At 40.6% G+C, this 27,671-nt stretch overlaps 1 protein-coding gene across 5 annotated transcripts in view; it reads left to right on the forward strand.

Moving 5' to 3' along the window:
* The window catches only part of Unc50 (Unc50 RNA binding protein), a 192,623-nt gene that overhangs the window by 44,879 nt on the left and 120,073 nt on the right, over window positions 1-27,671 (forward strand). The window lies entirely within an intron of this gene.

Genomic DNA, 27,671 nt, shown 5'->3' on the forward strand with positions numbered 1-27,671 from the left:
CAGCGGCCTGGGGGATAAATATCTTGTAGAAACTTACCATACCCAAGAATGAGCGTAGAAGCTTTTTGGTGGAAGGGGGTGGTACGCGACACAGAGCTTCCACCTTGTCTGGTTGAGGCTGTAGACAATCCCCACCCAATATGAAGCCAAGATACTGGATGGCTGGGAATCCAAAACGACACTTTGAGATCTTCAGAGTGAGGTGATGGCTTCTGATCCTGTCCAAAATGGCCCTAAGTGCCGTACAGTGTTGAGACCAATCTGAAGAATAAACAAATATGTTATCAAAATAGAAAGAGACATTAGGTAAGCCGGCAAGGACAATACGCATCAGGCGGATGTACATTGCGCATGCAGTGGCAAGACCAAATGGTAAGCGACAGAATTCCATGAGGCCGAGATGAGTTGGGAAAGTGGTCAGGGGTTTGGCTCTTTCAGATAGAGGCACTTGGTAATAGGCCTTGCACAAGTCCAGTTCAGAGAAGTATTTCGAGCCGGAAAACTTGTACAAATCCTCTTCAATGTTACATACAGGTTCGGCTTGGAAGACAGTTACAGCGTTCAGCTGGCGGTAGTCTATCGCCATGCGATACAAGCCGTCGGACTTTCGAACCATTACGACTTGTGAACAATGTGACGATGATCTATGGATGATACCTTGTTGGAACAGGTGCTCTACCTCCGATTCAAAGTGCGGTTTAAGGTGGACAGGCACAGGGTAGACCTTCATATGAATCCTATCGGTAGTGGTAAGGATTATGTCATGTTCGACAGTCGAGGTACAACCTGGATTATCCGAGAAAACTTCTTTGTATTCACTTACCAATTCTTCCAAGGAAGTCTGTTGATACCCCTCCAAATTAGGGTTAACGTTTGGCCTCGAATCTGTTTCGTTGGTTTGACCATCAGGGGTCACGGGTAGTCGGGAATCTTCTGATTCACTAAGGCAGATCTCTTTGTGTAAAGGGCTATCATCTATAGTGGAGGGTTCATCCAAAAGCTCGGCAAATGCAACTGAAGGACGTCTATAATATTTTTTTAGCAAGTTGGTGTGGTACAACTTGGGGCCTGTGGGGCTATCAATGACATAGTCCACCTTACCTCTCTTTTCCAGTACTTTGTGGGGGCCCTTCCAGGCAACCAGAAGTTTACTTTTATCGCTGGGTAACAAAATTAGTACTTCATCACTGGGTTGAAATTTGCGATCTTGGGACCTTACGTCGAAATAAGCTTTGTACCGGGCAGTGCTAATGTCGGCGTTTTGGGCAGCAATCTTAGCCGATTCTGCCAGTTTGTCTTGGAGTTCGATGACGTAGCTGAAGGTGGAGCGGTCGTCATCCTTAATGCTGTGGTCCTCCCACAAGTCCCGAAGTACCAAGAGGGGCCCTCTTACAGTTCTTCCATACAGAAGTTCAAAAGCAGAAAATCCGGTCCGATCGCTGGGGATCTCTCTGAGGGCAAACAAAGTAGGGACAAGATACCGATGCCAATCTCGGGGTTTTTCAGTACACATTTTGCGTAGTGCAGCTTTCAAGGGACCGTGGAGTCTCTCGACGCGGCCGTTCCCACTCGGATGGAAAGGCGTGGTAAATGATGGCTTGACACCCAGGAGCTTATGCAATTCTGCCATTAGTTGTGAAGTAAACTGTGTTCCCTGGTCAGACAATATTTCTCGAGGAATGCCAACTCTGGAAAAGATGGTGAGGAGTGCTTCGGCTACAGAGATGGAATCGACCTCCTTCAATGGAACTGCCTCTGGGAAGCCCATGGCAAAGTCAATGAGGGTGAGAATGTAACGATGTCCCTCTGCAGGTGGGGATAGTGGACCGACCAAGTCAATGGCTACCCTGGAGAAAGGTTCAGTAATAATAGGTAGAGGGTGTAGAGGTACAGGTCTGACTGCCCTTACTCGACATTCGTTGGCAGATGTCACACGAGCGGCAGAAATCACGAATATCTACTGCCATCCCAGGCCAGAAAAAACTTGTCTGCTATCTTCATAGCAGTTTTTCTTTGAGAAAAGTGTCCCGCTAAGGGATTTTCATGGCCAACAGACAAAATGATAGGTCGGCACTCTTTCGGGACAACAAGGGCGAGTTTACCCACCTTTTCAATATGCGTAGATAATACGCATTTTCGGTACAGTGAACCATCTATCTTGAGATACTGGAAGGAGGAACCATTCGTCGTCTGATCCATCTCCTCAGATTTTGTTTTATCCCATAATCCAGCCAGAGTGGGACAGGATTCCTGTAGACTACAGAACTCTTCAGGGGTAATGGACAGGGGTTGAAGGGCAGGCATCTGAAGAGGATGAACTCTCTTCATCTTGGACCTGTGAGTCTCGACAGCGTTGATCTGGAAAGTGGACTCTTGAGTTAATGTAGGAGGTGGGACCGTCTTCGTGATAGGAGCAGCGGCGGCAATGGATGTTTGCATGCCTGTAGGAAGAGTTGAATGTGTAGTAGCTTCTAAAGAGCTAGCATGGGGTTTGAAAGGAAAGGGGTCAGGTTTACCAGGATCCTGTGCCCCAGGAACGTTGCCGATCAAGACGCTTGTGCACTTCATAGGGGCTCTGACTGCGTCAACCCATCCCCCATAGTATGGACTGCGTATATAGCAGCGGACAACAGGAAACTCGTTAACTCGTCCCAAAAAGTCTGCTACAGGTACCTTTGGGCACAGGGACACATCTGGGTCTGGGACAGCTTCTTCGGAGACCAGGACACAGTTGCATCCAGTGTCCCTGACTATGGTAGAAGTCCAAGAGCCATTGATAGGTCCTGCAAAGGTGAAACATGGGGTGGTCCTGTTACTCATGCAAAATCCTACCTTGAATTGAGATTGGGTTTCTTTGTCTTTGAATGCACGGGGATTCTTTGGACAACGAGATCGATGATGTCCTTCTTCACCGCAGAAGGCACCGCCTTTTGTATCTTGATGGGTTGAGCCATGGCTAGGGGGAGGTAAAGATTCGACCACATTAGTTTTCCTACGAGGAAAAGAAGTCTTACAGGAAGCATAGTTAGTATTTGGCTTTGGATAGGCCTTATGGGCGGAGGCCCAATCATCCGCCTTTGCCACCGCCGATTCTAGGGAAGTTACACTCTGTTCCTTGATGAAGAGGCGTATATCTGGAATTAGAAAAGCAAGGAACTGATCTAAGACAACAAATTGCCTTAGAGCTTCGAATGTCTTGGGGACCTTGCACGCCTCCAGCCAGTTGTCGAATAGCTGTCGTAGACGGATAGCAAATTGTCGGTAATTTTCCCCAACGCAAATCTTGTCGTTCCTGAAGTCCAGTCTATAGCGTTCGGGAGTCTTGTCAAATCCTGTGAGCAATGCATGCTTAAGGAGGGAAAAATTGCTTATCATTGCCAAATCAAACTTAGAATACAATTCAGCAACCTTACCTGTTAATGTGCTGCCCAATCTGGCGGCAAGTGAATCTTCCTCAACTTGGAACAGGTTTGCTACCCTTTCGAACCTGGAGAGGTACGAGGCTATGTCTTCTCCTTCTTGCTACGCGGGGAGGTCGGGCCACTTGACGAAGATGTCCTGGCTAGAAGGCTGGTTATGGGAGTCGGGTGCAAGTTTGGCAAGCTCAATTTCCTTTTCATGTCGTAATTTAGCCATCTTTTCTTCATGTTCACGCTGTTCCCTCTTTTCTTTCTCTTCGTGTTCTCACTGTTCCCTCTTTTCTTTCTCTTCGTGTTCTCGCTGTTCCCTCTTTTCTTTCTCTTCATGTTCTCGCTGTTCCCTCTTTTCTTTCTCTTCATGTTCTCGCTGTTCCTTATCCCGTTCTCGCTCGCGTTCTTTGGTTCTTTCATCCCTTTCAAATGCCTGTTGATTTAAAACAAAGCGGCCAACATCGTCACCTTTTAAACCGATGGATTCGGCCTGGGCCTTGAGTTCTTCGATAGAAGTAAACTTAGACATTCTTGGGAGTATGGCTACTATTAACAAAATACTAAGACAATAAATAAACAGCACAAATTAAGGTTGAGTACAGAGGAAAAGTTGTGTAACTAAAGTTAACGAAAAATATAAATACACCAAAATTTCAATATGGAACAAACTATGGTCATCCTAAACAACACCCTACTGACTAAAAAAATTATGTAGTAACTAGAGCTTTTTGCTTCCGTTGCTACAGTACTACGTAGTCTGACCAAGTGGGGGGGGGGGGTGTACCGCACCTAACCCACAGTTACATGAGCACAGTCGAGCGAAGTGCCGAGGTGGCTAGAATCACTCTTAAAGACAAACAACTTAAATGGACAGTTTGCACGCTCAAAGTGCCACAACCATAGTCGAGCAAAATGCCAAGATGGCAGAAACCACTCGAAACGACAATTTAAATGGACAATTTGCACGCTCAAGGTGCCTCGACCACAGTCGAGCAAGTGTCAAGACGACAGAAATCGCTCTAAACAAATTCAAATGAATGGTTTGCACGCGCAAGGTGCCAACAGACAAATCACCAACCTTACGAGTCGTTATGAGTCTACAGTCCTGGCAAGGTCGCCACATGTAAAGGACCAATTAGGTCCTTTAGTTCTGAAACTAGGTGCGGACCACCACTGCCTGCTTCAGAACTCTCGGTTCTTGTATAGACTCGTAGGACAAGTAAGAAAACACAGGATTGCACTGGAAGTTTATAATTCTGGTCCTTCCACAATGCACTATCAAATCAATTTCAGGAAAACAATACCAACTGTTTCACCTTAGGCCAGTTCGGTCGTAGCTCACTCTGATTGACTCCACAGTAAACACATAAATTACTCGTAGAAAGCTTCGGTAGAAGATCAGGGTTTTGGAGCTGAGCGATGACGACTCTGGCAGAGCAGAAGGCGAAGTTGGAGACAAACGACGTCCAGTCAATGTAACATGCCAGTTTTAGAGTGGAGAGAGGGGAGGGGCGAGTAGTGGACTAGGTGCAGTCACCAAGTTCTCTCTGATAAAACCATGTCTGTCTGGGATGCACTTAACCTTGGTCGTCATACGTGGCAGCTCGTTTCAAGAAGGCTTCGAAGTGCACTCGAATTGTGCGTAATTTAAGAGGGCTGGTTGTTTAGAAGATTAAGTGGCGATTTTCCCTTACACCAGCCTACTGCCACTTTCACCCCTTGTACATCTCATCACCTTACTTTTACCCACATTCATCTTCAGCTTTCTTCTATCACACACTCTCCCAAACTCAGTCACCAACTTCCTCAATCCCTCCTCCGATCCTGCCACAAGCACAGTGTCATCCGCAAACAGCAGCTGGCTCACCTCCCACTTTTCTCCATTTTCTTTAACCATCTCCAATCCCTGACTCACTACCCTTGCATTTACAATAAAATGTACAAACCATAAATCTCCATTTTGTATATACAAAATATGGTTCTAGGACAACTGCCTCCGGGACAATTGCCCCCCGACAACTGCCCCCGGGACAATTGCCCCTGTAGGACAACTGCCCCCTGGACAATTGCCCTGGAATTTATTGCCATTTATGTAATTACTTTTTAGTAATTGCCTAATTAAGTAACGATTACATAATCGGTTATTTAAGAAATAATTGTTGCTATTTCCTGAATTTATTACCATTTATGTAGCTACTTCCTAATTAGGTAATCAATTGCCCTGGAATTTATTGCCATTTACGTAATTACTTTTTAGTAATTGCCTAATTAAGTAACGATTACATAATTGGTCATTTAAGAAATAATTGTTGCTATTTCCTGAATTTATTACCATTTATGTAGCTACTTCCTAATTAGGTAATCGATCAATTGCATATATGTAGGCTTAAAAAGATAGAAGCATCCAGTGTCTATTCAGAAATATAAGAAGTGACATCACCCATTATGGAGTTCGTTCGAAGTGAATGAGGAAAAATGAAGCTTATTTATGAAGGATACATCTATGTGAAGCAGAAGGAATTGGCAAATAATGTTACATCTCATGAATGTGAAAAACGTCGCCATAATAACTGCAAAGCCAAAGTAAAAGTTTGTGAAAATCAAGTAGTTGGCCTTGTAAATGATCACACCCATGCTGTTGACCAACCCCGCCGTGAAGTCTTGTTAGTACAACAGGAAATAAAGGCTAAATCTATTGCTACCAAAGAGACTGCACAGCAAATAATTTCCCAAACAGTTGAGTTGATATCAAGTGGTGCTGCAACTCAACTACCACCTGTGAGGCATATTTGTCGTGCAATAAGGCGCTGCAAACAAGCTGCTGGTGCTCCTCATCCTATCCCATCAAACCTAGCAGACATGGTCATTCCTTCCGAGTACAAGAAAACGTCTAATGGTGAAGATTTTCTTCTTTATGATAGTGGATTGGTTGGGCAGCGTCTCCTTTTATTTTCAACATCAACAAACATTAGCCTACTGGAGAAATCAGATAATTGGTTTGGAGACGGTACTTTTAAGATTGTACCCGAGTTATTTTACCAATTGTACACTATTCATTGTTTAACTTCTGAAAGAGTTATTCCGTGTGTGTATGCTCTGTTACCAAATAAACAACAAGCAACATATGAAGATATCCTCCAACAACTCCTCAATATAAACTCTAGACTTAATCCAAAGACCTTCCTAATAGACTTTGAACAAGCTGCTAGGAGTGCTATTGAAGAGATCTTCCCCAACATAACCGTTAAATTATGTTTTTATCACTTATCTCAAAGCATACACCATAAGGTGCAAAATGAAGGTCTCCAAACTAAATACCAAACTGACGCCGATTTTTCCCTACAAATCCGTATGATTCCTGCTTAGGCAATTGTTCCCCCAGAAAAAGTTATTGAAGCATTTGAGAAACTGCAAGAGACGTTACCACCTGAGGCTGATGCTATAATAGATTATTTTGAAGATACATACATCGGCAGAAGACGTCGACATACAAGGAGACAGCCACGTTTCCCTGTAAGCATGTGGAGTATGTATACTTGTGTTGTTGAAGCTTTACCTCGAACAAACAACGCCTTAGAAGGATGGCATAACCATATGCAAGCAAGCGTTACATCATTTCATCCAAATATATGGAAATTTCTGGGGGTGTTGAAGAGAGAACAGGCACTATCCAGCGTCATAATCAATCAAATACTTGCAGGGCAGCCAGTACCTCCTAAGGGGAAACGCTATCAAGATTCTAGCATAAGAATAGCAAACATTGTGCAAGACTTTCAGAACCGCGATGTATTGGAATTTTTGAGATACATAGCCCACAATTTAAAATTTTAGTAGTTAAATCCTTTTTCAATATTTTTGCAACTTATATATGTACAAATTTGAGTATATAATGTTATCTTTTTAAAATGATGTATTTTTATTAACAATAATAAAACATTGGTTTTGATAGTTCTTATTTACTACCATTTCTCTATGAAGAATTTTTTTTATATATAGTTACTCGGGAAATTACTAGAAATTAATTACGTAAATGGCAACAAATATGAGTATATAATGTTATCTTTAAAATCATGTACTTTTATTAATAATAATAAAACATTGTTTTAATAGTTCTTATTTACTACCATTTCTCTATGAAGAATTTTTTTTATAAATAGTTACTCAGGAAATTACTAGAAAGTAATTACGTAATTGGCAACAAATTCCAGGGCAATTGTTGGGGTAGTTGTCAGGGCAAATGTCCAGGGGGTAGTTGTCGGGGGCAGTTGTCCTACGGGAGCAATTGTCCCGGGGGCAGTTGTCGGGGGGCAATTGTACCGGGGGCAGTTGTCGGGGGGCAATTGTACCAGGGGCAGTTGTCCTGATACCACAAAATATGTACAGAATTTACTTGGTGAATTACTGGGGTTGCATTCAGAATATCCATCATACAAACTTGTAAGAGATGTCAAACTTCAGTCTGCTATGAAAGTTCCTGAACCAGTCTGTTCCATGTATAAAAAACAAGAGAAGTTTGACGTCATCCAGAAACAAAGGTCCAGGTTTAATCGTCCAACATAGTGAACTCTTTTCATATACCAAGGACAAATAGTACTCCGAATATAATTCCAAGAATCTGAACTAAAATCATTGCTGAAGGGTATTTAAATCCTGTGTAATGTCCACCTGGCACAGGCCATTTTTTCCTAATTCAGTCTCTGGCACACACTGGATGGAGTAGCTGATTTCTTTGCCCAGTCATTGACAACACACACTCCACCAAATTATGATAGGCAAGATACCTGTACAGCCAGAAAGAAATAAAAGTACCAATCTATGATTATTCATTTTGCTGTAAATTCATAAAAATATGCATTCTTATATAGGCTATTGTATAGTTATTTTTCATATATAATTTAAGAATAATATAATGTTGGTATAAAGTATTTTTGTAGTAGTGTTTACTTCAAAACACAAATGCTACCACAATTTCAGGAATATTATTGAAATTAAAAGACCTGGACTTATATGCAAGTGACTCAGCCATGGACAGTATGGATGTAACTGAAATACTGCAATGCTACATGCACATGTATAGGCCTACTCACTTGTGCAGAAGTTGGTCATTCCCAATCAGCCCATCATCATTGATAAATTGATACACTGTCAATTCAAGAGCATCACCCAGCACCCACTGAAAATCCTGGGTGCTGGGTGATACACTGGCATCCATTTGGCTCAAGGTTTTCCTTCTTTTCTTGAATTGCACTGTAATCAGAACTACACAAGCTCTCTCTGCCCTCTTATTGTGGAACACAATGTCCACAGCTTCACCTGAAATGGTGAAATTCATGAATTTTAGCAAGGCCATGCAATGAAAAATGGGGATGGGGGGAGCTACTTCTTCTGCAAGCTACAGGCTACCTGGAATAAAGTAAAAAGCTGAGCAAATATTAGAAAATTTAATAAAAAATTCTTTCTGCCTGTTCATAGGCCTATGGCATGAATGCCATACCCCTGACCATGCTAACCTCCTTGCATTAACAGATGAACTATCCATGCACTGTGGACGTGGTCATCTTGGTGGTTGTATGGATGTTTTTCCAACAAATTAAAATCAAATCAGCCTTGCTGGGCATGCTGGGGCCTGGTAGATAGGGCCAGGCCCATCAATGTCTGCTAGGTATTAGGACTACCATTTCATGGCTTCAGACCTTCATTGTCTGATGACAAACCAACAAAATCATGTCTGGTCTGGTGTGGTGTATTTACCTAGTTGTATCTTACGGGAAGGGGATATATGCTTGTGGTGTCCCATTTTTGTATCTCTCCATATCTAGTTTGCTCTTAAATTCTTTTGTTTTTGCACATACTGTCCTTTTGTCTAATATGTTCCATACATCCACTACTCTGTGGAGAAAGCTGGTTTTTTTCAGGTCTCTTCTATAATTGTCCTTTTTGAGCTTCTTTCCATGTCCTCTTGTGTTTCTCTTATTCCAATTTAGTAAGTCTTCTCTGTCAAGGACTTCCATGCCTTTCATAATTCTGTAGACATCAACAAGTCCCCTCTTTCTCTTCATTGTTCCAGAGTTGGCAACTCCAATTTCAACAATTTTTCTTCATATGAGAGTTTTGATATTTATGGGACCATCTTTGTAGCTGCTCTCTGGATTCTCTCAATCTTTTTTTATTCCTTTTTGTAGTGGATGACCACAGTATTGCTGCGTACTCCAATTTAGGCCTTATCAATATGACTAGTATTTTCTTTACCATTTCTTCATGGTGTGCATTTATTTATGTAAAGCATTCATGCAGTAATGTGTTCTGATCAAGTCACCAGTCCTTATTTCCTGCATGTTCTGAGTATTCATCCTCTGAGGATTCCTCACTCTTGACATATTCTTTGTCAGTTGAGTTTTGTTTAGATATCTGAATTGGTTCATACATGTATCCTTGTACCGTACCCACATTAGAATATGAATGGGCATCCAAATCCGATAAATCTTCTTCACTTGATGTGAATTCATCTTCATATTGTGTGCTGGCCATGTTGAAGACTGTAAACAGCAGTTGTTACGTCAGTATGCCCTAGCAGTGGAAAATATAACTACAACATTGAAAAGTTCATCTGCTATCAGGCACTTTTAAGATTATGCTATTTGGATAAAATCAAGACTATAAAATGCTAGGAACATGCATTTTAGTGTTCTAACCTCTAAGTTATATTTTCATCCATGAAATAACAAAAAATAAAGAAATCCAAAACCTCAGTTGACCTTTAAACTGAATCATTATCATCATAGACACTCCCTTTTGCCACAAACCAATGGGGAAACTAACGAAGATATACTGGGTGACACTGAAAAATGGGAACTTTTGAAATGCGTAGTGGCATCCATGTACAGTTGGCAGCACTGTTGGCACCATCGTGGAGTAGTGGAACAGTCAACAGCCTGCTTTCGTCATAAAAATGTTTTACAAAAACAATAATGGTTTGGAAGGTGCACAGAGGGAGTTGCGATGTTTTTTTCAACTTAGGACATCATGGTCAGGTTCCCTCAAAACATGTGATAAAAACTTGGATTAAAAACTTTGAAGAGACTGGATCTACTCTAAAAAAGAAACCGACAGGACGACCAAGAAGTGCTCGTACGCCACAGAATATCAAAGATGTACACATTTCAGTCTTACAGAGCCCATGGTGTTCATTTTGTAAGCAAGCAGCTGGGGTTAGTGTGTCCCGAGAGAGTGTTTGTTAAATTCTTCATTTTGACTTAAAATTTCATCTGTACAAGCTGCAGATCATGCAACAACTGAAGGAGAATGATCACCAGTTGCGATTACAATTCTGTCAGCAAATAATAACAAACATAAACAAGGACAGTGAATTTCTGGACAAGCTGTGGATATCAGATGAGGCCCATTTTCATTTCACAGGTTATGTGAATAAGCAGAACTATCATTACTGGGCAGACAGCAACCCTAAAGAAGTTCATGAATGCCCTGTATACATCAGCAAGGTGACAGTATGGTGTGCAATCTTTTGTTGCACCTGCATCGAACAGTTTTCCATAACTTCACGAAACCTGGTTTCAACAGGATGGTGCGACATAGCACACTGTAAGGCAATCAATGGCAGCTGTGCAAGAATTGTTTGGTAACCGTGTCATCTCAAGATTCGGTGACATTCCCGGGCCCCCAAGATCACTGGATTTGACCGTTTTTGAATTTTTCTTGTGGGCCGACCTGAAGAGTCAGGTCTACATTCAAGACAAAATTCATGGTATCCCAGCTGAGATGTTGCAGTGAGCAATGGGGAACCTCAACAGTAGATTGGAAGAATGCGTACCTACAGGACATAATTTTCAAACATCGATAATTTGGATTACTGTCTCTTAAAATGCCAGTTGTAGTGGTTCAATTTCTGTCAATAATTTTTTTTTTCTATCTTTATTGGGTTTTTCATAAGTTCCATTTTTCTGTGTCACCCTGTATTAGCAGGCAACAGTTCATTGTCTATTGACAGCTTATCTGTTACCTCTATGAGAAATGAAGCACTCCCCTCTCTTGAGAAAGTGTATCCCAAGGTCTTCACATGGCAATTCCTCAACCAGTAAGGTGCCACATCATGAATCTAGTCAATCTTTCTGTGTAGAAATCCTAGTACAGTCTGGATCAAGCCAGGTTTAACTCCCCTACCAGTGTGTCCTTGGGTATTAATAGTTGTCAAGTGTTTACTATTCCTCAATCCTCATCAGTGCTACTGAAAACCACATCACCAGTTGCCACTTGTCATAAATCCTTGTTGACCTAGGTAAACTCAAATTCCAGTTCATGTTCTTTGCACAGAGAGGAAGTTGAGAGCCCCAAAATGTAGATAAAGTTCTGATAAGCAAAAATGATAATTGAGTTGTCAGAAATATAATTCCAAGGTGAAGTTGCTAAGATTTTGTTTGACCTATGAACAAGTCAGATGTCACTTCAATAACTCAGATGCTATACAAAAAAAAAAAATAATAATAATGATACAAGCATTTTAATACTAATGACCCTTTGATTTTGTAGAATTAATTCCAAATTAAATTATCAGCTTAAATGTACAGGTTTTCATGAATATCTGTGACCTTTGTATCTTGCAACATCTAGCTTAACCTTAAATTCATGTATGATGCAAAGGATGTAATGAACAGTGTGGAAATACTGCCTAACTGCTTATTAAGTAGTTTTGGTGCAATTAGGCATTTAGCCATCATAAATGCTGTCAATAAGCAAAACTGCACCACCAAATAGTTGCAGACAGTCACTGACATGTGTAAGCAACTGGCTCATCTCCCACTTCCTTCCACTCCCTTCCACTCGTACCAGCCCCATACCCCAATCCATCACTCATGCTTGCCTCCCAAACCACTCCATCCCATCATGTTCAATTAATTGGATGGGGTGGTGCAAAAGGTAAACACAAGGGTAGTGAGCCAGGGATTGGAGATGGTTAAGAAAAATGGGAGATAAGAAAGTTGTTGTTTGCTGATGACATTCCACTTGTAGTGGGATCAGAGGAGGGATTAAGGAAATTAGTGACAGAGTTTGGGAAGGTGTGTGAAAGAAGGAAATTGAAGATAAAAGTGGGTAAAAGTAAGGTGATGAAATGTACAAGGGGAAAGGATGGCAGCAAATTGGAAGTGAGTATTAAGAGAGACTGGAAGAAATGGATAACTTTATATACTTTGGTGCAAATGTAGATGAAGTAAGTAAATACCATGGTGGATTAAAAAGTGTAATAAGAAGTAGACATTTGGGATGCTAAGAGGAGATTGTATGAAGGAGTGATTGTGCCGACAGAACTGTTTGATGTAGAAACATGGAACATAAGAGAGGAAGAGTTTAAATGTGTTTGAGATGAAATGTCTGATAAGTATGGTAGGGGTTACTAGACTGGATAGAATGAGAAACAAAGAGGTGAGGAGGAGAGCAGGGGTGGAAAGGGAGTAGGGGTATGGGATTGATGAAAGGGTATTGGGATGGAAAGAATGAGTGAAGAAAGATTAGTAAAAGAGGTATGGAAGGCAGAGGTGGATGGAGTGAACATGAGGGGGCAACCAAGTTCATGTGCATATAGACTTGTTTTCTCATATATATTTAAAGTTTTGACATGAATTGTAAGGAGCATATGTGGTCAAATTGGATTACTCTGGTGTCTTTCTACAAAGAAGTTAGCCCTTTTTCTACTTCTTCCTATTCTTCTTCTTCATCTTTGTCTTTGTCTGCTTCATCCTCTTCGTCTTTGTCTGCTTCATCTATGTTTTTGTCTTTGTCTCCATTTACTTCATTAATGTTGTAGGAGCACCACTTGTAGGTATTTGTCTTTGGTTCCAAATAGAGTAAAGAACAGTAATTCAGGCAGGTGCTGGTAAGGAAGGTGTCTTGAAATTCTTCTGAAAATGCCCAAATCATGAATAGGTGGAAACTATACCCATGGAAAGAAAGAAGAGGATGTGATCGTTGACTTTATATGGGTCATTGCTATGATTAGAAAGAATTGTATTAATGTTAGTGATTACCATGGTGTATCCTACCATTACTAACCATTACAATATATCACATGCCATGACACAATCTACAAGCTAACATTCATACTAACAACACACAAAAATTGGAGCCCTGAGAAACACATTAACCACTTCCATACGGTGACGCCTACTTAGGCGTCATGAGGAGCAATTGGGTACGCGATGATGCGGACGTCGGTGTCTTGATTATATTTATTGTAGTCGTACCTACGTAACCTCCATTCTCTCTAAACTGGCTTCATCATATTTTCTATGGTTATCAAAATTCACGGGTGAAAGAGAACGAACGATTGAGCACTGACTTTATTTTTTATAATGCGATTATTATGATGCAACATCGCACGTTGGGCAGCTAATGCTGCCAGACGTGCGATGTGCCCCGGAGTGAAGAGGTTAAAAGTGGAACGTCTCAACAGTGCTACAATAGCAGGATTCCTGGATTGTGTTAAATGAGAAGGGGAATGCTCATGGATGCCCAAGATGGTTTAATCACAGTGCAAATAGTGATTATTGAAGAAAAATTAAAGATAATGAAAACAGGCCAGAGAAGTTCCCTGGTGGCAAAGCATTGAAGTGAAATGTAAACATGAACCCCGAGCCATCTACCGGCACAATAGCGAAACAAAATGTGAACATGATCTTTAGATCTCCGTTAGGTACAAAAAGATTTTTTTTTAGATAGTGGCGAAGAAGGACCTTTTTCTGGATTTACTGGGTACGAGAAGTTTTTTTTTTAGTGAAATTATAGACATCAAGAGGGAGATGCAAGAGACTAATGATCTAAAGAAAGTGAATCATGAAATAGATAAGGAAGTGAGTGACTTCAGGAAAGCAAATACTGAAATAGATAAGGAGGTAAGTGCATTAAAAAGAAAACTGGCTGAGTTAAAATGTGAAAATGAGAGGTTGAAAAATAATGATACCACTCATAGTGTGACCATAAAAAAAGTGGTAAACAAACAGGCAATGATCAAGACATGACTATGAACATACAATGACACAATGGGTAAAAGAAAATACTAGATTTAGAAATAATGAAGAACCGTTGAGACTAGATTTATTATTTACGTCAGTACCTAAAATTGTAGATAAAATTGAATACAAGACACCAGTTGGGAAGAGTGACCACATATTACTTGAGTTTGAACTAAAAAAGGAAATATATATAGAAATGAGAAATACAGAAGAGGAAGACTGATGTATAGTGAAACAGACTTTGAGAAACTTAGGAATTTTTTTCTTTAAACAAGTTGGGAAAAATTCTACAATGAAGAAACACAAATGGAAGAAAAATGGATGATTCTGATGGAAATCTATAATGAATGAGTGGATAAATGTGTCCCAAAGCAAAAACAGGAAAAGGTGTATATTAAGTGCTGGTTTAACAGAAGGTGCAGTGAGGGAAAAGAAGAGATGTAGCTTGGAAAAAAGACAAAAAACATAGAAAGTGGCAAATATATATTCAAAGGAATGAATATGTAAAAATATATAGGGAGGAAAAAAGAAAAAATGAAAAAATGTAATAGAAAAATGTAATGATCAGCCAAATTATTTTATAGGTATGTGAATGGTAAACTAAAAAACAAACAGGAAATAGTGAAACTATGGCAAGGAAATATGGAATACACAGAAGACATAGAAATGGCTGAAGTCGTGAGGAAACACTTGAAATAAGTTTTTGCTAGAGAAAATGTACAACATTGGGATGAAGGGCGAGAAGTGACCCCCCCCTCCATGAGGGGAATAATAGTAACACAAAAAGAAATAATGAACCTTCATGTCAGAAAATCGCATGGCCTGGATGGAATTGCAAAAGGGAAATTAAAATAATGTAAAAAAAGAATTAATAGATAGAATAACATAAGTTGCTCACTCGAAAAAGGAAAAATACCAGAAAATTGAAAATGCTAATATCATGTCAATATATAAAGGAGGAAACAAGGAAGACCCATCAAATTACAGACCAGTTTCCCTTACAAGCATAGTAGCCAAAATTTGTGAAAAAGTTATAAAAAGTAGATGGATAAAACATCTGGAGAACAATATACTAAATCTGAGACAATTTGGATTTATACAGGGAAGATCATGTGCCACAAATTTAATCTGTTTTTACTCAATACTGCTAGATATAATACAGGAATGGGATGGATGGGGTGATTGTGCTTTCCAAGACCTACAAAAAACTTTTGACAAAGTACCACACAAAAAACTATTAACCACTTCCATACATAGGTGGCATGAGGAGCAAGTGGGTACTCGATGATGCCGACGTCAGCATCTTGATTATATTTGTTGTAGTCGTACCTACGTAACCTCCATTCTCTCTAAACTGGCTTCATCATATTTTTTATGGTTAACAAAATACACGGGTGAAAGAGAACGAACAAATGAGCACTGACTTTATTTTTTATAATGCTGTTATTATGACGCAACATCGCACGTCGGGCAGCTAATGCTGCCAGACGTGCGATGTGCCACGGAGTGAAGAGGTTAAGAAAACTGGAAACCATAGGAGGGATACAAGGTAAACTACTGAAATTGATGGAGGATTTTTTGCATGGAAGAAAAATGAGAGTAGTGCTCAGAGATAAGAGTTCTACTTGGGAAGAGGTAATTAGTGGAGTTCCACAAGGATCAGTATTGGCTCCAATAATGTTTGCTATTTATGTGAATGACATGGATGAGGGTGTGGAATGTTACATGAGCTTCTTTGGAGATGACACAAAACTATTGAAGAAAGTGAATACTGAAATGGATTGTGATTTGCTGCAGAGAGATCTGAATAGGATTCAGGAATGGAGTTAGAAGTGGGAAATAGACTTCAACATTAAGAAATGTAGCATAATGGAATTTGGAAAAAGTAGAAAAAGGATAGTACAGTATAAAATTGGTGCAAAGGAAGTAAAGAAAGTGGGATGCAAAAAAGACCTGGGAGTAATAATCACAAAGGACATGTCCCCTGATAAAGGTGGTTTTTACATGGACAAAGAAATGATAAAGAAAATACTAGTCACACTGAGGAGGCCAAAATTGGAGTACACAGTGACACTATGTTTACCCAGTACCAAAAAGAATATAAGGAAAATCAAGAGAATCTAGAGAGCAACTGCGAAGATGGCCTCAACACTTTCAAAATTATCATATGAAGAGATTGTCAAAACTAGAATTGCCAAATCTGGAACAAAGGAGAGAAAGATGTGACTTCTTGACTGTCTACAGAATCATGAGAGGTATGGAAGTCCTTGAAAGAGAAGACTTACTAAAGTGGGATAAGAGAAATACAAGGGGACATGGAAGGAAGCTCAAACAGGACAGTTATAGAAAAAAAAAAAAATCTCCACAGAGCGGTTATCTGGAACAAATTAGATGAAACAGTAGTGTGTGCAAAATTAGATATGGCTAGATACAGAGACAGGACACCACAAGCATAACTTCCCTTTCTGTAAGATACAACTAGGTAAATACATACGAACAAGAAGGTACCCAACAAGCACTAACCTTTGGCAATACCTCCAATCTTGCAATTTTCACATTTCCTAATGATAAACAACTAATTCAGACTATGCAATGCTACATCACACCAATGTCCAACAAATCGACACGAGTACCTAATGTCACCAGACAATTCATTAACCTTTCCTTATACCTACCAAGTGTAGTTTCCCTTTCTGTGAGATACAACTAGGTAAATACATACAAGAAGGTACCCAACAAGCACTAACCTTTGGCAATACCTCCAATCTTGCGACTTTCACATTTCTTAATGATAAACAACTGACTCAGACTATGCAATGTTACATCACACCATTGTCCAAAAACTGACACAAGTACGTCCAAAAACTGACACAATTACTTAATGTCACCAGATAATTAATTAACCTTTCCTTATACCTACCAAGCTACATTATTGTAACTCCAGTACATATACCATTTCATGACACATCAACAAATATAAATACAGCACTTAATATGAAACCCATTGCAATGCAACTAACATATATTACTGTAAGATATATCTAACAACCTACACCAAACATGCTTAGCTAGGCTTATTTTCCTTTATAATGGGCGACTCCATTTGCCAGAGAGAGGAGGCTAGGGGAGACACTATCCCTTAGTCTCAGTAGGGGAGACATTCCCCCATGGGAGATTATATCCCAACCAGTATATATATCAACAAGTATCTGCCCAATAAGCCAAGAAAACCCGAAGAAAGTTTATTTGATCCCACTAAGCCCATTGTGTAGCCCCAACCTTACACATGGCCATGCTAGTAAAGAGAAGAATATAGTGAAACAGACTTAACTTTATTAGGTTTAATCTGTCTCATAATTTAACTATAACATAGTATATCAGAATTATGGTGTGATACAGGATAAAAAATATATACCATAATGGATGCTTATTTAATAGACAAGGCGGATTATTAGATATTTGCCCATTATGTTGAGAGGTAATTTCGTATGTGTAACCTCGTGCTAAGGTAAAATATATCATTACTTTTTTCATACTAAAGATATTAGGTACAGTTACACAAAATTTTTTGTAGGCTTTTGTGCAAGACAGTATAACATAAGTGACCATGGCATTTTAATTGTGATTACTGATTACCCTACAAGTATAACTATTGATATGTGGCTGTGGATAAACTTTAAGGGGAATTCAAAGGAGAACTACTGCACCCTCATTATGAATGGATGCATTTCACACACAGGTACCAGTCCTAAGATGACATTCATTGTATTGTAACATTTTAGAGCTCTGTTTACAGATTTTTTTGTGCAATTGCACTATATCTTGATGTGCATTTTGTAGAGGTTCCTGTTGTTATAACATAGAGTCCATGTCATACATATTGTACATAACATATACCAAAGGCTTTTTTCTGCCTTACAAGGGAGGTAGCCAAAAAAACAAAGGCATAAAAACCAGTCCTACCCAATCCATCCCCAACATACTTGATTCCCCTCCACCTTCTTCCCTCCCTCTTATCTTGGCACCTCCTGGATGACAGGTCATCCCTGCATCTTGTCCACTGCCCTGGGTCAGGAGCAGTATTGCAAGACACAGCACATCCACAGCAAGGCCGCTTCATTAAATCGGCAACCCCCCTCTCTGTCCCCTCATGCAGAAAAGGAGATGGGGCAAAATCCCTTTGGGCTGTGTCAATTTATCTCTCATACATACTCCCTCACCCCGCATCCCCACCCACTCCTCTTCATGCATCACAGCATCATCCATACACAACCATTCTCCATTCACCCCTCTTTCCCAATGCCCCTTTTACCCTATCATCCATCTCATCCTAGGTCACCACATGTTCAATCTTTCCACCTGTGCCTTCCACACCTCATTTACTAATTTTTCTTCATTCATTCTTTCTATGTGTCCGAACCATCCCAATACTCTTTCATCAACCCTATCTCCCAACACCCTTTCCACCCCCATTCTCCTCCTTACCTCCTCATTTCTCACTCTATCCAGCCCAGTAAAACCCCTAATCTGAAGCATATTCAAACTTCTCTACATTGAAACTTCCTCTTTTATATTCCATGTTTCTGCCCCATACAGTGCTGACAGCACTGGTACATGGTCTGGTCTGGCGAGGTACATAGGAGAAATAGAAGAAAAAGAGACAGCAATAGCAATCCTAAAAGAAATTCAGGATGGAGCCCAAGATGCAGGGAAAGACGTAGACGATGCATATAGGATTGGCCACTATTCTAAGGTTAGAAATCAACCCCTAAAGATAAAACTAAGATCACAAACGGTAGGAGAAGACATATTTGTAAAAGTGGTAATTTGGCAAGGAGTGAAAAGTACAATAAGATATGGATAAAGAGAAATGAGTATTGAGGAATTAGAAAAAGAGAAGAAACTAAGAGATGAAGCAAAGGAAAAAACGCAAAGAGAATGGAGAACGAAAGCAAGGAATTCTGTTGGAGAGTAATCGACATGAGACTGAGGAAATGGTACATCAGAATGGGCAAACCAAAAACAGAAAAAAATAAATAAATAAATGAAATAAAAAATAAATTGTAAGTGGCCTAAACCAACATCAACAGATTAATTTCGGGATTGAATGAACTTAATGATTACCTGCTAGAAGAAAAACCAGACATAATGGGAATTGTGGAGACTAAACTAAGGGGTGAAATACCATCCATCAATGTTGGACATGGACTATGCAATTACTGGATTAAAAACGGAGACAAGAAACAGGGAGGAGGAATCATGTTCTTGGCTAAGAAAAACTTGAATGTGACAAAAATTGCACAGGGCAAAGGTAATGTAGAACTGATCATGATAAAAGTCAAAGACAAGAACATGAAAAGTAGAAAGTTTGTGGTGACTTATGTGCCCCCAAAAACGAACGCTTGGAAAGAGAATGAGCATACGAAAATGCTAGAAGATACAAAGCAATCATTAAATGAGATATTAATGGGTGGGGGTAGTCTGGTAATTATGGGGGACTTCAATTGCAAAGAAATTTGTTGGAAAAACATGACAGTGCGAGGAGGAGATGACTTGTGGGGTAATGTACCACTGGATATGATCATGGAATACACAATGACTCAGTGGGTCAGTGAAAACACCAGATACAGAAATAACGAGGAGCCGTTGAAACTAGATTTAATATTTACAACAGAACCTGAAATTGTCAATAAAACCAATACAAGACACCAATTGGAAAGAGTGACCATATACTTATTGAAACTGAACTAAAGGAAGAAATATACATGGAGAGAAATGAAAAGCATAGGAAAGGAAGATTGATGTACCACAAAACGGTCTTTGCAAAACTAAAGAAGAGACAAAAGTGGAAGAGAAATGGAATATCTTGATGGATAATTACAATGAAGGGGTAAATATGCACATACCAAGACAGAAGTTAGAGTGTACATTAAATGCTGGTTCAACAAAAGATGCAGTGTGGCAAAAGACAGAAGGGACATAGCTTGGAAAAGGTGGAGAAAAGTAAAAAAAAAAAATATCTGGAAAATGGCAAGTCGATAAACTATAGAAATGAGTATGTTAAAGTGAGAAGAGAGGAAAAAAGGAACCATGAAAAGGATATTATAGATAAATGGAAAGAGCAACTCAAGCTATTCTATCAATACATGATTGGCAAACTTAAAAACAAGCAAGAAATGGTGAAACTACACCAAGGGAATATAGAATACACCAAAGAATTAGAAATGGCCGAAGTCATGAATAATCACTTCAAATCTGTTTTCACTAGAGAGAAAGCACAATATTGGGATGAAGGAAAAAGAAATATTAGAACACCTATCAAACCTTGATGTCAGGAAATCACATGGCCTGGATGGAATTGCAAATTGGATTCTAAATGAATGCAAAGAAGAACTAACAGACAAAATACATAACATAAAAAATTGCTCACTCAAAGAAGGAAAAATACCAAAAGATGGAAAAATGCTTACATTTTACCAATATATATAAAGGAGGAAACAAGGAAGAACCAACTAACTATAGGCCAGTCTCACTAACAAGCACTATAGCCAAAATTTGTGAGAAAATCATCAAGAATAGATGGGTAAAACACCTGCAAGACAACAATATAATAAACCCAAGATAATTTGGTTCAGACAAGGAAGATCATGTACCACAAACTTAATATGTTTCTTGCACATAGTGCAAGAAAGGAATGGATGGGCTGATTGTGCCATCCTGGACTTACAAAAAGCTTTTGACAAAGTACCACACCAAAAATTATTAAGTAAACTGGAACATATAGGAGGGATACAAGGGAACCTACTAAAATGGATGGAGGACTTCCTGATTGGTAGAAAGATGAGAGTAGTGCTCAGAGAAAAATATTCAGGTTGGAAAGAGGTGATCAGTGGAGTACCTCAAGGATCAAGGATCTGGATTGGCTCCAATAATGTTTGCTATTTATGTGAATGACATGGATGATGATGTGAAATGTTACATGAGCTTCTTTGCAGACAACGCCAAACTGTTAAGGAAAGTAAAAATTGAAAAGGATTGCGAATCACTGCAAGAAGACCTGAATTAGGTATGGAACTAGAGTCAGAAATGGGAAGTGGACTTCAATATTAAGAAGTGTAGCATAATGTACATACATATACCAAGGCTTTTTCCCCCTTACATGGGAGGTACCCTAAAAGGAAAAGGCATAAAATCATTCCCACTCATTCCATCCCTGAATACACTCCACACTCCTCCACCCTCCCTCTTATCTTAGCACCTCCTGGATGACGGGTCATCCCTGCACCTTGTCCACTGCCCTGGGTCAGAAGCAGTGTCGCAAGACACAGCACATCCACAGCAAGGCCGCTTCATTAAATGGGCGAATTCCCCCTCTCCGTCCCCCCATGCATAAAAGGAGAAGACGGGGAGAAATCCCTTTGGGCTGCGTCAAAATTTTGGTCACACATACTACCTCACCCCCCATCCCCGCCCATTCCACCTCATGCAATCACATCATCATCCATATACAACCATTCTCCATTCACCCCTGTCTTCTGTCCTCTCCCATCCTTCCTCAACAGACATTCCCCTCTTCCCCAAAGCCCCCTTCACCCCATCCATCCACCTCATCCTAGGATGTTCCCTCATGTTCACTCCCTCCACATCTGCCTTCCATACCTCTTTTACTAGTCTTTCTTCACTCATTCTTTCCATGTGTCCAAACCAACCCAATCTCCCAACTCCCTTTCCACCCCTGTTCTCCTCACCTCCTCATTTCTCACTCTAGCCTAGTAGCCCCCATCATACTTCTCAGACACCTCATCTCAAACACATTCAAACTCCTCTCTTCCTCTCTTATGTTCCATGTTTCTGCCCCATACAGTGCTGTTGGCACAATCACTCCTTCATACAGTCTCCTCTTAGCATCCATTCCCAAATGTCTATTCCTCATTACACTCTTTAATCCACCAAGGCATTTACTCGCTTCTCTCAATCTACATTCTACCTCCACCTCCACTCCACCTTTTCCTGCCACATTTGCACCCAAGTATCTAAAACAATCCACTTCCTCCAGTCGCTCTCCCTTAATGCTCACTTCCAGTCTACTGCCACTTTCACCCCTTGTACATCTCATCACCTTACTTTTACCCACATTTATCTTCAGCTTTCTTCTATCACACACTCTCCCAAACTCTGTCACCAACTTCCTCAATCCCTCCTCCGATCCTGCCACAAGCGCAGTGTCGTCCGCAAACAACAGCTGGCTCACCTCCCACTTTTCTCCATTTTCTTTAACCATCTCCAATCCCTTACCCACCACCCTTGCATTTACCTCTCGCACTACCCCATCCATGTATAAGTTGAACAGCCAGGGTGACATAACGCATCCTTGACGAAGTCCCACCTTTACCTCGAACCACCCACTCTCTCCATTTCTGAACCTGACCCAAGCTCTACTACTCTCATAAAAACTCTTGACAGCTCCTAGAAGCTTCTGTCTACCTTGCTGTAAGCCTTTTCCAGATCCATAAAAGCCCATAGAACATCCTTCCCCTTTCCTATAGCTTTCTCACTTATCTGCCTTACCACAAAAATTTGATCTACACAACCTCTACCCGTCCTAAATCCACACTGTTCCTCACCAATTACTCCCTCTGTTCCTCTCCTAATCCTCTCAATCAAGATCCTCCCATAAGCCTTCCCAACTACACTTAACAAGCTAATCCCTCTGAAACTACTACATTCACACTTGTCCCCTTTCCCCTTGTAAAGTGGAACTATACAGGCACTCCTCCAGTCCTCCGGCACTCTACCCTCTCTCCAGCAAACATTAAATAACCTCACCAGTCAGTCCACCATCACTGTACCTCCTTTTTTTAGACATTCTGCATGGCATCCATCCAGACCAGGTGCCTTACCTGCTTTCATCATCTTAACAACTGCCTTCACTTCATCCTTCCTTATTTCTCCTCCATTTTCCTCACTCATCACTCTCATTTTCTTAGCATTTCCCACTGCAACTATCTTTCCCTCCCTATCCTCCTTCACATTTAGCAACTCCCTAAAATATTCTGCCCATCTTCCCCTTACTGCCTTCTCTTCCATTACCATCTCTCCATCTGCACCTTTTACCTTTTCTTCTCTACTTGATTCGCCTCCTCTTCCTCTCTTAACCACTTCCATACGGTGACGCCTACGTAGGCGGCATGAGGAGCAAGTGGATACTCGTTGTTGCCGACGTCCCCATCTTGATTTTATTTATTGTAGTCGTACCTACGTAATTTTCATTCTCTCTAAACTGGCTTCATCAGTTTTCTATGGTTATCAAAATACACGGGTGAAAGAGAACGAATGATTGAGCACCGACTTTATTTTTTATAATGCGATTATTATGATGCAACATCGCACGTCGGGCAGCTAATGCTGCCAGACGTGCAATGTGCCCCGTAGTGAAGAGGTTAATTTCTTTCCAAAACATCTTTTTATTACTTTCAAAATTTTCTGTCATACTCTTACCCTATTTCACATCTGCTCTCCTCTTTGCGTCCTTTACCTTTTGCTTTACTTCTCTTTTCTTTTCTTTGTACCTCTCATATGACTCCCTTGTCCTATTTTGTAACCAATCTGTGAAAGCTTGCTTCTTCTCTTCTACAACCTTCTTTGTTTCCTCATCCCACCATTCACTACCCTTCCTTCTATTTCCTCATGTCCTACTTGTTCCACACACCATCTTTGCACACTTTGTGACTCCCTCCTTGAACCATCCCCATTCCTCCTCCACACCTAGCTCTACTCTATCCTTCACCTCCTCCCACTCCTCCCTCAGCTTCTTCTTGTACTCCTTCTCCTTTTCCTTTTCATTTAAAGAGTTCACTGTAAGCACCTCCCTACCTTTTGTCCCTTTCCTCTTTCTCCATCTATCCTCCACTCTCAACTAACCTTCCACCAAAAAATGATCTGATATTCCCCCACCCTCTCCCCTTAGCACATGTACATCCTTAACTCTTCCTATCATAATCCTATTTACCACTACATAATCCATTAACGCTCTATCTACCACCCTTCCCTCCACCACCTTCTCCCATGTGTACTTATGCTTGACTTTCTTCCGAAACACTGTATTTGCTATAATCAACTCTCTAGACATATTTCCACCATCAACTCTCCACTATGATTCTTTCCTGGAACTCCACATTTCCCAACCACTCCATCAACTGGATCATTTCCTACCCTAGCATTAAGGTCTCCCAGTACTATTACATTGACATTTCTCCCTAAATCCTCTATGTGCTCATTTAAATCTATCCAAAACACTTCACTTTCTTCTACACTCTTCTCATTGCCAGGCCCATATGCACTTACAAAAACCCACATCTCCTTTCCCAGTTTCACCTTCATCCACATTATCCTTGAGGAAACCTCCTTCCACTCCACTACACGTTTACTAAAATCTCCTCACTTACTAGTATAGCCACCCCTTCCCTCCCTCGCCCTCTCTTCACTCCTGATAACCTCCCACTTACACTCCCAAACTTACACTTACCCTTCCCTTTCAACTTAGATTCACTCAAAGCCAACACATCCATCTTTCTTCTCACAAACATACTACCTATCTCTTCTCTTTTACTCTCATCTGTACCACATCTACACACATTAAAAGACCCAAACCTTAGGGTGCTGGTCTGAAAACTCCCAGACCCTCTTATGCCTTTACTTTTTTTTTTAGGAATGTCCCCTGTGGGGCTACAGGGAGAAGGATGTCTAGTCCCAATCCCTGTCCCTTTCTTCTCGCCTCTTACGATCCAAGTGGAAATACTTGGTGGCAGTATTCTTTTCCCCCACCACAGGGAATAATAGCATAATGTAGTTTGGAAAAAGCAAAAACAGAATATCAGGACAATATGAAATTGGAACCAAGGAGGTAAAGGAGGAGAGATCCGAAAAAGATTTGGGTGAAATTATCTCAAACGACTTGTCCTATAACAAACAGATAAACAAAATTGTCGGAGAATCCTATAACTTGCTACATACATATACCAAAGGCTTTTTCCCCCTACATGGGGGGGGTAGCCAAAAAGAAAAAGGCATAGAAACCACTCCCACCCATTCCATTTCCTATATATTCCACTCCCCTCCACCCTTCTCCCTCCCTCCCATCTTGGCACCTCCTGGATGACGGGTCATCCCTGCATCCTGTCCACTGCCCTGGGTCAGAAGCAGTGTCGCAAGACACAGCACATTCACAGCAAGGCCGCTTCATAAATTCGGTAACCCCCGCCTCTCCATCCCCCATGCATAAAAAGAGAAGACGGGGAGAAATCCCTTCGGGCTGCGTCAAATTTTTTCTTATGCATACTTCCTCACCCCCCATCCCCACCCACTCCCCCTCATGCATCACATCATCTATACACAACCCCTCCCCATTCACCCCTATCTTCTGTCCTCTCATGTCCTTCCTCCACAGACATTTCTCTCTTTTGTAATGCCCCTTTCACCCCATCCATCCATCTCATCCTAGGACGCCCCCCTCATATTCCCTCCTTCACTCATTCTTTCCATGTGTCCAAACCATCCTAATACTCTTTCATCAACCCTATCTCCCAGTTCCTTTTCCACCCCTGTTCTCCACCTCATTTCTCACTCTATCTAGCCTAGTAACCCCTATCATACTTCTCAGACATTTCATCTCAAACACATTCAAACTCCTCTCTTCCTCTCTCATGTTCCATGTTTCTGCCCCATACAGTGCTGTTGGCACAACCACTCCTTCATATAACCTCCTCTTAGCATCCATTCCCAGATTACAAGGGATTACAAAAGTGGAGCATGCCGACAAGAGACCTTTTGGTCCATATCTAGGTCAGATGCAAAAAAAAAGTAATAATAAAAAATTAATAAATAAAAACTATAATAATGTAAATAACAGATAAAATAAATAAATGAATAGGTATAGTTAAATAATAAACAAACAAGTAAATAGTAAATAATAAATTGATATATAACTAATAATAAATGAAAATCAAACAGACAAATGATGATAAAACAAAAACAAATAATATAAAATAAATTATAATCATTACAGCATCTTGCTTAGGTGTTTATCTAAATGATTCTTAAAGCTTCAAACTGAGCTACATTGCACTATCTGTGCAGGAAGTTTATTCCATTCATTAACTACATGGTTGCCAAAGTTGTTTCTACCTACTTCCAAATTGAATCTATTTCCGGACAGTTTGAGACCATTGTTTCTTATCTGATTCTCATTCAGTGTGAAAATCTTGTCACTTTTGATGTCAATTCCCTTTAGAATTTTAAAGACCATATCAAGTCACCTCTGAGTCTACACTTTTTTGGGGAAAACAGATTCATATGTTTTAGTTGATTTTCGTATGATTTATTTTTGATATTTGGAATCAGTTTTGTGGCTCACCGTTGTGCTTTTTTCAATGTCTTTAATTAGATTTGGTGACCATACGGAAACAGCATATTCCAAATGTGAGAATAAACACCTTGTGAGATCGAAACCTTTATTGGTACTACGTTTCGCTTGTTACAGCTTTTTCAAGTACAGACATGACACACACTCTGAGCACATATAAGCCAACGGGGAAGGAACTGGGAGAGGTTATCAGGGAGGGGTGGGTGGTAGGTGGAGGGGGAGGGGGGGAGGAGGGGGATGGGTGGGACTTGGTGGAGACAAAAGAGGACATTTCGGACAGTTTGTTGAAGTGGACTAAGGGGGACATTTCATACATTTATTTAATGTGGGTACCAGATGGATGATAGGAGGGGCGATGTTAAACATGCCTCTGTTCTGCTCAATGGTTTTGAAGCTTTGAATGGCGGCCACTTCGAGGCATTTTCTCCTCACCCTGTCTGGTTCACTAAACAGAAGTTCTGCGTTATCCCAATCCATCAGGTGGTCGTTGGTGTTCCGGTGGATAACACAGGCGTTGGTGGTGATGTTGTTCCGGGAATCGTAGCGATGCTCCCGGATCCGGGTCTTCAGGTCACGGGAAGTCTCGCCAATGTATACTTTATCACATCCAGCACAGTGTATGCGGTAGACACCAGCGTTTTTTCCCCACATCTCGTCCTGGCTGTCACTCCTTCTAGAGAGCTCTTTGATAGTTCTGCTGGACTGGCCCACTACCTGAATGTTGCAACGCCCAAGTGTCCGAGTGAGGGTGGCGGTGACGCTGCTGGCTGGAAGGATAAGCCTCCTAGCTGGATCTTTTGTTGGTTCCCGCCCTTCCAT

Source organism: Oratosquilla oratoria, chromosome 4, assembly GCF_046742065.1.
Source record: "Oratosquilla oratoria isolate Oo_2021 chromosome 4, ASM4674206v1, whole genome shotgun sequence".
Lineage (NCBI taxonomy): Eukaryota > Metazoa > Arthropoda > Malacostraca > Stomatopoda > Squillidae > Oratosquilla > Oratosquilla oratoria.